The 9,760-nt window shown below is 36.0% G+C and overlaps 1 pseudogene; it reads right to left on the bottom strand.

Annotated features, from left to right (window-relative positions):
• Positions 1-416: 416 nt before the first annotated feature.
• On the bottom strand, positions 417-6,196 carry LOC147910820 (uncharacterized; annotated as a pseudogene).
• Positions 6,197-9,760: the final 3,564 nt, after the last annotated feature.

Below are 9,760 nucleotides of genomic sequence, written 5' to 3'. Positions count from 1 at the left end.
GCTCCATTCAGCAGAATAAGTAGCTTTAAAATATAATAGTTGTAAGATTCCTTAATACGAGAGAGAATTAATCCTTGCCCTGACTTCTTGCCAGATGTAAATATATAAATAATTGCATTAAAGAATCTTACAACAATTGCAGAGCTGCTTTTACTAATATGTCATTGGGTAATTACAGTTTAATACAGCCACCTCAAAAATTAATAAAATTAGGCATATTCGACGCGTTTTTGCATGAAATGAAAGAATCTGGCAAAAAAAATGTTCTGTCCCGTGAATGGAGATATTAAGCGTTAAAGTTGACAACTATTGAGATTAAGAAATCTGCCACAGAGGCAAAATGAGGTCTATAATTGTTCTGTTCTATATAAGTTTCGACTTTCCACGCAAAGCAACTCTCACCCTCTCTTCCCCTCCCTCCCCCTGCAAAGGGCCACATGACTTCTATAATTGTATTGTTGTTGTTAAGATTAGAAAATATGTCATGTAGACAGTGGGCAGTTACACCGCCTCGAACAAAGAAAAAATTACATATCCTACTCGCTTGGGATCTAACCGCCTAGAAATTGCAGCGTAAACAGTGTCCGCTTGGAATATTTTTAACTCATGATGACAATGGAGTGTGAGAACAATCTTTTTAGATATAAATTAATTGCTAAAGACTCCTTGATGATACAAAATATAATAGTTGGATACAACAATAGGAGTCAAGTACAGTAATTCTTGTACAAACCAAACAGTTAATAAAACGACTTTATTAATAATTAATCCGCACATATTTCGACTCACTTTTGAGCCATCCTCAGAGACAGTATGATGTAATTACAAAAAAAATTTTGTTTACAAACTAATTCACTTCAGTCAGCCACCTCTAATTATTAACGGAAACTATAATATAAAAACGAACTTTAATAACAATCTAAAACAATACTCAGAATTAATTTCGGGTAGATTCCTGAGGCGACTCCCATTACCACTCGAGACTCGAGCCCACGTGACGCTGTGCCCCAGGAGCGATACAAAAAATATGCTGGGAGCATATCTTTCAGCAAATATCATTAAAATATTTTCTTTTCTACATGATTTTTATTTTAATATTTAAAGTTTTTATTATTAACATATTATATGTATATTCTACAATAATATAATAAACAATAATATAGTAAGCAATTATTATAATACTATAATTACGTCATAATTACAGTATTATAATAATTTCTTACTAAAATGATATTATATAATTTCTTACGAAATGAGCAACTAATTCCGAGCACTGATCTAAAATGTATTAAAATTATTAAAAGGTAATTTTTTTGGTAGCAAAAACGATTTATTATGAAACAATAGAAGGTAGCGCACTGAAATAAAAATTCACCATATCGCAAACACTTAAATTCTAAAGGTTTAATCAAAAACTAGTCTTTGACCATTCGACGAATCAATGTCAATTATCTTGAAATTAATGGATAACTTGGAGAACATTTATCACAAAGAAAAAAAAAGAAAAATAACTTTTTTATTAATTATAATTCTACTATTAATTATAATTCAGACGGATATCAAAATCAAAACTAAATCTTTAATAATTTAGGGTATGGTCAATGTTTGAGATCGGTAATTCGAAAAAAAAGGTAAGAATTCTTTCGGTCGACCGACAGTAATTGTTATTGAACGCACGCACAAGGCGAGCTCGTGATTTCATCTCGAGCCTGACATCAAGCCTCGTCAAAGTCAGGGATTCATTGTTCTTTAGTCTTTTCATAACAATTCGGTTCACGCAAACAGGCACCGGCAACGGACCATCGAAAGTTCTAGAACAATTCAATTCGCGCACGCGAGCGCCGCGCTCCGACGAATACGTCACGCGCTGTCACCAATCCTGCGTACGGATTTTCTGTCGCGCATGACTGTTCCGTTGAACGTCGCTGGAAAAGAATCGAAAGCGCCAATCAATTTTGTACAACCAATGCCACGTGATAATTACGATTGTGGCAAAATTTAATTGGATTTCTCCCAAGAAGAAAGCCCAGACCGAAAGCAATAAATGATTCGATCTCGCCGTCCCTCAAGGCAGATTGCTTAGATAGTCTACATCGCTTAAACCGTTTACATCGCTTAGAATTTTCTGACTCCTTAGAGTTCTCATTGCTAAAAGTTCTTAGAGTTCTTAGAGTCATAATCTCGCTTCGTAAAATCGCCGTGCTAACCGCTTAGTGAAATCGCGATAAAACGAATCTTTCGAGAAGTGCCGAGAAAATCGCCGAGATTTTCCATTACCGCAATACCAAAATATCATTTGGTAAAGGTGACCGCATTCAATATTCTGTTAATCTAATATTTAATTAATTATATTTTTTGACGTTGTAACTGAGCATATTAAAGAAAATTCTTTTGTTAAATTACAAAGAAACGGAGTTCTCTTTACTGTCGTGCATCATATCAACCTTGTGCCGTTTTCTCACTCGAACCTTTCCGCGCGGTGCGCTCTCGCACATTTTTTGGTCCTTCGAGCCGGATTTGAACTAGCGAGAAAGACAGTAAGACAAACGCCGCATCACTTTAAAAATTTCACGTCAGTGCTCTCGCTCTGGTTCGCTCTCGCACAGTCAACGTGATATTGCAAACGCTTTGAAGCGTTTTTTAATTTTTCAGTTTGTAAAATTCTTTCTTCTAATTAGTCCATCAAACGCTTCAAAGTATTCGTAGCGAGACTTTGACCACAGCCTTATGACCGAACGCCACTTGAAATTATAAACTTCTTCGATCAATCAGTATACAGCCGGTTACAGAAACGTTGCACTTTTTTCGATGGGTTTCGGAATGCAGCTTGCTCACTGAGCGATTGATTCTTATTTATAGATCCATGAGTAAGAACCAATCACTTGGATAGTAAGCTGCGTTCCGAAATCCATCGAAGAAAAAGTGTTGCAACCTTTCTGTGACCGCAAAAGTAATCTTACTTTCGGTAATCGCGATTCTTTGGTTAAACTCCGAATTCGTCTGTGTTGACACGACTATTTCTTGTTTACAACTTTTAACTAATGAGTTTACCTAACTCTTAACTATATTTACTATATCACGAAATAGAATTCGCCGCGAATATAAAAGTTAGCAGAAAATTAAAATTAAAATTAATCCGAATTCAACTACCGCACTCTGTACATATTTATATATAATATCGTTGTATATATTAACGTAACATATATTAACATTTTCAAAAATCATTAACGTTATTTCGAGGTTGCATATCTATTAACGATCTAATATGGTCTATTGAGTTGAATGTCAATGGAACATGTTTGACAGCTATGATAAGATGTCGCAACGACTGTGCTATTCATACAAACAATTCCGATAATTATTGGGTCATCTAAAAAGTATCCGCGGTTATTTGTCACTAGATAGTGTTGATGGTCAACACATCTAGTGACAAAAAACCGCGGATACTTTTTAGATGACCCAATACATCTATCAGAAGACCGACGAAGAATTGAATATTCTTTGTGATGGATAAGTTATCCTAGCCTGTTTGGCTGACAAATCTTCTCGAATGTCGTCTTTCTTCCTTATGATATAGCCCAGCCAATAGACGAGTCTGTCGGAGAATGGATTTAGTCCGTAGCGTTTCGCTACGAAAACCTTTCATGCATTTACACGATAATGCATTTATAGATTTTAATACCTGAAAAATGTAATAAAAATCAACAAAGCAATTGTTTTTTATTTAGTGCAATTCGTGAAACTTATAGGGAAAAAAATCTCAATCTTAATTTCAATCTTAATCTCAATCTCAATTTCCAATGCATAGCTCACGGCTTTAAGCCGCATGAGACAGCATCCTAAGAATGCCATCCCATGATGAGCATTGCCGTAGGTGCGTATTCGTGTATCGAAGCTCCGACCAATCATTAACGTTCCGTTTTACGTACGTGTCGCTTTAACGCAATAGAGAGCCTGCAATCAAAGGACGCCATACGGGTATCACTTGTGATTGGTCCGCCATGTTTTAACCATTCCCTCCAGTTTTTTAAACGCATTATTTTCTAAATTTTGAATTCATGCTAAAAATGCTAAAAAATTGTGACAAATTAAAAAATGATAATAAATAAATATTGTATATAAAATAATAAAACTTTTACATATATTATTTATTATAAAATTTCATTTATTTTGTACTATTGCAATATTATACATTTTGTAATATTGCACATTACTTTATACCTTATTTATTGCACATTATTTGCGCTATTAAATGCGCTATGTTTATTATCCATTCTCTGTTTCTACATTTTAGGAGCAAAATGCATCTGTAATAATATAAAAGAAATCAAATATTCAGAAAAATATTATATATGTATATACCATTTTATAAAATATTATATATTAAATATCGTAATTATCATATTATTTGATTTAGACTCACAATGCAATGATATATAATTGAAAAGATTACGACAAAAAGAGAAAGAATTAAATTTGTAACCAATGTGATGACTATACATATACTTAGTGCCAAGACACTACCATGCCTTCAGATATTATAATTAATCTGTGTATATTTTATGTTATTAGATGTACAAATAAGTTTCCGCCGTTTTTTATCAAAAAATTAAGCATTTATTGTAAAAGAACGATACATAATGTTTTATTGATGTAAGTCAAAATGTAAGTGCAAGTTCTTTTTGCGTTTGGCACGAATCTTCATTCAATAATGCTTCCAATTCCGCGTCTTCGTACACTTTCGGCCGCTACATTCTTTGTCTTCGACGTCAAATTCACCGTTCTTAAATTTTTGAAACCATTCACAACTTCTCTCACTTAAGACAGCCTCATCATATGCTTCTACAAGCAATCGATGAGCCTCAGCTGCAGATTTCTTCAAATTAAAGAAGTATATCAAAAGTTCCCGCAAATGACGTTTATTCAGCTCAAAACTCGGCATTTTCGCACAAAAAAAATATATGATGCTGATACAAAATCGCTAGTATTTCAACTAGTATTTCGTTGGTATTGAAGTAGTGCAAACATCTGAAAAAAGAAAAAAATTATAATTATTACCATTATTTTATTAGTAAAACGGAAAATTATAATAATTTTTTCATATATACTTACCGATCGCAGAAAAATTTCTTGTTCTTTTTCCCACTAATCTGCGAGCTCACGAGACGGGATAGGTTTTTTATCCACGCAAAATGTCCAACACGTCGTTGCGTGGATCTTGCACGTACAGCACGTTGACGTGTTTCTCCTTTTTTTCATTGGTGAGTCGCAGAGGAAGGACCTGTTTATTCTCGATGCCGTACACGTTGATCGACACCGCGTTCAACCGTTCGAATTTAGAAATGTCTTTTAAAGTCACTGGAAACTCAACTTTGCGAGATTCAGTACTGTCGTATAATACGGATACGACGATTCCCGATCCGTATACTTTTCAGCCGGATACAGCGCGGCGAGCACCGACCACGCGAAGCACGCATTGTCCGTCGTACGCACACTGATCACCGCTCGTTTCGTCGCGATTTCCCACGACACTTTGATGTGGCATCCCGCGCGCATAGGATTTAATTTGTTCACGTTGATAGTTAAATTCACTATACGTGACAATGCCCATCCGCTGTCGCGTTCCTGGAATTCTTCGAGCGATGCTAGGATAGGCCCGATAACACGCTGCTCGTACCACTCGCGCAAATCGGTGTATCGGTATAGCTCGCTGTTCTTTGTAATTATGCTCTTATGAGCACGTTTATCCTTCGTCGCGAATTCACCGTTGAACGCAGTGTTCACTTTTGCGCTACCGTGTCTTTCTACTGCGTCTCGCACACGTTCGAACACTATTTCTTTCGCGTCTTCCAAAAACCGTCGCGGCTCAATGTGATTAGAGTTTATCACAGCACATCGATATACGGCTTTCAAACGCGGCGTCGATCTCTCGCCAGACGAGAGATCTTTCGTCGCGACTCGCGTACTCGCCACCAACGTGCACGAAACGTCGCTCCAATTGCAATTTTGCACCCGCAAGTCGCGCGATCCTCGCCACCGCGGATTGTCTGTGTCCAACAGCGAGACGCGGACGCTTGGCACGACAAAGTTCTTCGAGCCGCTCGATGCACTCGTCGCATCGTTGCAGCCACGCGAAACATTCCACCTGGTCGCACTGTTCCAACAATTCGCGTTCCACTTGCTCGTGATTTTCCATGTCTTTTTTTTTACAGTCTTTAGATCACGTCACACTCTTCCACGGAGCACTTGCACGTGACTCGTTCACACACGTTGCAGCACCGTGATATATAATGTCTATCTAAAATGTCATAACGTTCTAACACTTTTCCATTATATTTGTTTGCGAAAGTGCACTGTTCACATTCAAAACATTGATCGTCGTATCTATCGACAAATAGTTTTAGCGCAAGATCGCGATCACGAAACTCCATCCATATATTGTCGATAATCAGCAGTTCAACGCACTTTTCATTACTCACGGGAATCTTAATGCATATGCGCCAACCTTGGCTCTTATCTGCGATTTTCTTCGCCCAATAATAATCGTCCTTTATTTCTTGAACATTTCTATTCCATCAATGTCTCTTTTCATATTCATCGTCCTCGTAACATTTGTCTCGTAACCATGGGTACACTTTCTGTCGCGCGAGTAAAGACCAGTCAGAAACAGGCTCTCTAATAACTATTCCATGTTTCTCACCACGTATACCTAATTCGCGATCGCGTAGAAATTGCACCGGCGATATTCGCGTACCTGTGTCTCTTTTTTGCAGATTACTGAGAACACATAGAACATTGTCTACATTATAGTCTTCCCACATATTTCCCAATGTAGTGTTTCGCTCACAATATTTTTGCTCACTATTCGCAATAGTTTTTTCAAAGTGTGCAGTGTGGATACTTATTGCAAATATTGGAAATATAATGTATGTTGGCAATCTGCAATTCGTGCAAGACCGACCGCTTAGCGCGTCAATATAATCGATATCATGTTTCCTTACGAGGTACAATCCTGCGATATCGGTATCAGTCAAACAGATCATGCATTCTGCACATACACTTAAAGCACCACCCGTTGTATAATAACAATGGATTATACAGTGTTTAGTGCGACCGTTCAGTGCATGGATTTCTGATGATGGCACAAATATTTCTACGTAATCTGTACACTCGCTCAAATCGCTAGCATAGCCCACGTCGTCTGATAATATTTCTTCGTCGGAATCGATTTCTTGGTCCATTATTTCTTCGAAATTCACTTCTTCGAGCACTTCGAATACTTCGTCTCTGATATTCGCGAACTGTTCCGGATCCACGTTTCGAATATATTCGACTACGTTGGCTATGTTCGCACGATGGTTAGCCATACTTATGCTTATCGTCAATAACGACCGATTCGTTCGTCTTCCAGGACACCAACTGTGATGTCGAGCACTTATGACCTATATATATATATATTTCGTTACGTCCAGTAGACTCTAAGATTTCTTTGTTTCATAAAAATTTCGATAAAACAGTCGTTAATACAAAGTAAACATAGAACTTGAAAGTTTTAACGGTCATTGATCGGCGAACGTGACAATATTCAAGAAACGCATTAGAAAATTTTCCCAACGATATTGGAAACATAAGAAAAACATAGATCCTCGCCAGACCACGGCAATAACATTTCCGACAAAGGTTACAAACCATGTGGAAAAAATCGTATTTATACACGATCGATTCAGTAAGTACAAAATCTAAATGTGAATCCTGTATAAATAAAGACTCATATTTCCAAACGTGTAAAAGCAAGTCGAAGGGCGTTTTCTCGTCAACAACAGGAAATTGATTAAATAAATAAATGAGGAATCACAAAGCGTAGTTTTTTTTTATTGTCGATCGTAAAATTTAAGTAAATATTTTCTAGACGAGAGAACGCATGTTCAAGTAATAAAATTGAAATCGATGACAAAAAGAATGCGTTCGACTTGGAGTACTCTTGGAGTAGCCTTTATGCGAATACTTGCACATCCTGTCTTCCATTTACTGCGGAAGAGTTATGTTTTTTTGTTTAGCAGCCGAAAAACATTGGCGCTTCTATTAACGCATGGCGATGACATGTCATCGATCTAATAATATATATATAGTACATAGCGCGATTATTCAATCGTAAATATTAGTTACGAGTGATAAGACATGGATCGAGTAAAAGAATATATACGTTCAAAATCGATCGAGCGCAAGGGGATACCGTCCCTTGTCACCAGGTATGCCAAATCCACCACCATCGAGGAAAAAGCGAGATATTGGGAATGTCCTGATGAAAAAGCATCAAAATCACGTGTTGCTCATCATCATCAATGTCATCAAAATATAAGTCATAAGGTATCGTATTTAGAGTAACTAGTACTAATGCATTTTATTCTCTGCTAAAAAGCGAATAATGATTAAAAAATTTTTTTTCCAGAAAGCGTTGCTAGCGATGTTCGAGCCACCGATCGCATTCGAACGCTGCAAACTATTAACTTTAGTTTTTAATAAGTATGAAAACCAGTGTAATAAGATGTGAATAAACATTTTTTGTTCGCATTATTACGTATGTATTTTCTTTTACTTCTCATCCTTTGTCTCGCCAAGAAAAACTGTATTGAAAAAACTGTGTCGAAAAAAAAGGACATTTGTACTCTATTTGATTCTTCCTTTCTATAACATGATTTTTATGTGTTTCATATGCAGCGCAAATGTTTCCTAGATAGCCTCGCTATGGCAAAAAATGCTTTTCAGCGTCAGTCTTTACTGAATTCGCGTGCGAGTATAACGTGAGTTTAGTAAAACGTGAGTTATTTTTTTCCCCAAAGTGTACAAAAAATATTGTACAATACTTTTTTATACATTTATTAAGTGACTGTGAAAGTAATATTGTGATTTTTTTTTTAAATTTTTATCGACTTTTTTTGAACAATGTGTAATTTACAGGATTTGATTAGAATTCGATACGAGTATCCCGTTGAAGGAGTAAGTTTTTTTATATCAAATTTTTGTATCATTTTAGTGATTTTGCGCTTCTAACTTTCTTTTTTACTTTTCTTTTTTCAGTATCTTATGGTAGATAACGAGCCGCAAGTCCGATTGCAATTGCGGAACGAGGTGGGAGTGCAAATTATCCCCTCGGTAAGTATAACAAATAGATTTATTTTCTATTTTTTTTTTCTTTTAAATTCATTTTATCCATTTTTCAGGATGTATCTCGTTTTTGCGTGCAAATCAGAGATTCATAAATATTGCTGCATGGCAAATGATACGAGGTGAGAGACAGCGGAACCAGGAGGAACAATTTGATATATGGGAGGAAAGCGACTTCTTCCTGTCCGAACTGTTCGGCCTCCGACCGTACGAGCCTGATCCAGAGCCGGAAGATTGGAATTGTAAGTATCATAAATTTATTATATATTTATTATGTATTTAAATTTCTTTTCTTATATGTTGCATGCTAATGTAACGCTTTTGTTTTTTTTACAGAAACGACGGCGTCTCATCCTATTTTAAATTTTTTTTAAATTTTTAATTAAGATTTTTTATTATAATAATATTTTTATGTAGCGTGAAAAATATAAATTTACAAATTAAATTGTATTGCTCAGATTTCACATCTATTTTGTTTCCTTTTTATTTCTGCTAAATTACGCGAGCATCTTCGACGGTACTGTCACATATTCTCTTTTTAAAATATAATATAATAAAATAAGTATAATAAAATATGTTTGCATGAAAATATAAC

This window comes from Acromyrmex echinatior, chromosome 1 (assembly GCF_024713525.1).
Source record: "Acromyrmex echinatior isolate Ae372 chromosome 1, ASM2471352v2, whole genome shotgun sequence".
Lineage (NCBI taxonomy): Eukaryota > Metazoa > Arthropoda > Insecta > Hymenoptera > Formicidae > Acromyrmex > Acromyrmex echinatior.
Note: the sequence above shows the minus strand (reverse complement) of the source record. Positions and strands in the feature narration are given on the sequence as shown.